The 2201-nt window shown below is 35.8% G+C and overlaps 1 long non-coding RNA gene across 2 annotated transcripts; it reads right to left on the bottom strand.

Moving 5' to 3' along the window:
• Positions 1–231: 231 nt before the first annotated feature.
• On the bottom strand, positions 232–1862 carry LOC149091542 (uncharacterized). Of its 2 annotated transcripts, XR_016196794.1 has the most exons (3): positions 1354–1812; positions 869–1303; positions 232–787 (listed from the first exon to the last, which is right to left on the bottom strand). It is a non-coding gene; the product is annotated as an uncharacterized LOC149091542 (long non-coding RNA). The 2 variants fall into 2 exon arrangements; XR_016196793.1 differs by having other exon boundaries at positions 869–1862.
• Between the last annotated feature and the right edge of the window lie 339 nt (positions 1863–2201).

Raw genomic sequence — 2201 nt, 5'->3', positions numbered from 1 at the left:
GAATTTGACTGTATTTGGACCAATGCGCCGACACGCAATATTAATATGGTAAACTTAAACATGACTTTGACCGACAGAGAGACAGTAGGTGTTGTTCGTCCCTCGTCTCTACCCTCCCTACCTTGACAATACTATATTTTAGTTGTATCGTCCCTAATCAAGTCTTTAAGACTATATTACACCTTACACGATCCTGGCATGGATAGTCGACAGACCAAAAAAACTTATGAATTCATATTCATTTCCATCATTTTAATTCAGTATTAAACAAAAAAAACTAATCAAACCGTCAGAATACCATGACATTCTAAGAGAGAGGTATGATGGGGAGATGATAAGGTTTTCTAATCAATACTACTCTATACTTATGCGTTAATGCCTTTTCTTATATTCTAATTATGTTTGTTTACAATATTTCTTATTATCTACAACATTTAGTTTTAACTCGCGTTACATTTTCGTTCCCATTATAATTTTATAATTCTTTCATTTCTTACTTCATTTTTGGATCTTGTATAATTTTTCATTCTATTACCGTATAAATTCATTATAATTTAAATATTTCCAACTACATTTACGCAAGTATATTATAGTTTCTGTTTATGTTTTTTCCATATTTCTTATTTACTTTTGTTGAAGTCTATCAACGTTAGATTTTAGAGAACTTTATATTTTTCTTGTTTTCTTATCCTTCAATTACTTACATAGCGTTTTTATTGTTTTTATATATATATCTGCATACCGTTGTATCCCTGGGCCCAAGATGACGATAGTATGTTGATTTTAGCTGCTGGGGTTAAAACATAAAAATATAAAGGTCTCTTGATCTAATTATCTTTTTTTTTTTTTTTTTTTTTTTTATAAAAACCTTTTTAGAGCAGCGCACATAATCTGCTCTGGCTACCTTCGCTGTGTTCCTGCATTAGCGCATCAGCTGACGCAATGCTCTACCTTCCGTCGGGTCCTTACTTAACTAATGTATTGGGACAAGGCCGAGATCTAAACGAGGTTGTCCTACGTCATGGGGTAGGTTGTTTTAGAGATCCCGATTTCTTTATTTCTGGTTGTTGTGGGTGAAGTCTCTCTTTTGGCCGTTAATGAAACTGACGTCGTCGAGAGTTGACTCCGTGTCGGTGAGGGTATCTTGTCTTCGTGGTAGGTTAATCTGCTGCGCAGTCAGGTCTTTTATTTCGTCGCTGCATGCCGTTGACCGCACGAGCCACATAAAAAAAACCAACTACTCTTTCGCAGTCTTTGGGCTTTGGTGATAGCTCTAGCTATTGAGCTAAATCAAGGTGGTCACCTAAATTATTAAATAATTAGCGAATTACAACCACTAATACTTTAACGTACCTATTGCCAAATCACTAGACACTTATTTAAATGGTTTGCTGTTCGCACTATCCACGGATATAATCTTTTTGTGCAGTATAATAATTCACCCACGTTTTGCTTTTAATTTAATATATGATCTGAACGTCGCGTCTGCTATCGTCAAAGATCTTTTCAATTATGATCGGCAGCTTAGCTAATCACGCTGGTTTAAGTGGCGCTAAGCGCAGTCGCGCGATCATCTCTTCTTCGTCTGCTTGCGGTACAATCGTACGATCAAAATCTGTGCTTGCGGTGCAATCGTATGATCTGTATATCTTGCGCTATGCGAATGATAAACAAAGATAGATAACAACAACGACCGTAGGGTGACTCATGACATACCGAATCGTATTTTATTATTTGTTCCCACTATTCTGTGTTTATACCTATGACTCGAATTGTTATTTATTTTCGGTCACTACACTCCTCAACGCCCAGATATACATGTGCCCATAATAACAACTATGTTGGTACTATTTTACCATTTTATTTACTATTTTAGGTAATTCTTTGCATAAAATCATAGACAAGCGCCTGACAAACAAATACTAAAATGAAAACTTGATTAGTCCACTTTAGTTCACTTTATATCGAAATGTCACCAGCATAAGATTCGCGACTTTTGAAGCAAATGACATGTATAATTTACAAAAAAAAATAGTGCTGCAAAGGAACGCAAAATTTTTTTTGCGATTGCCATTTCCTTTGCTGTTGCTGTGGCTGTTGCTATTGCCATCGTTGTCATCGACAACGTTATTACAAAATCCATTAACTCTATTTCCTGGCATAAAACTGCCCAAAGTTAAATAAAGCACGGCAAGCGCTCG

This window comes from Drosophila navojoa, chromosome 4 (genome assembly GCF_054131105.1).
Source record: "Drosophila navojoa isolate 15081-1374.11 chromosome 4, UAZ_NAV_1.0, whole genome shotgun sequence".
NCBI classification, from domain to species: Eukaryota; Metazoa; Arthropoda; class Insecta; order Diptera; family Drosophilidae; genus Drosophila; species Drosophila navojoa.
Note: the sequence above shows the minus strand (reverse complement) of the source record. Positions and strands in the feature narration are given on the sequence as shown.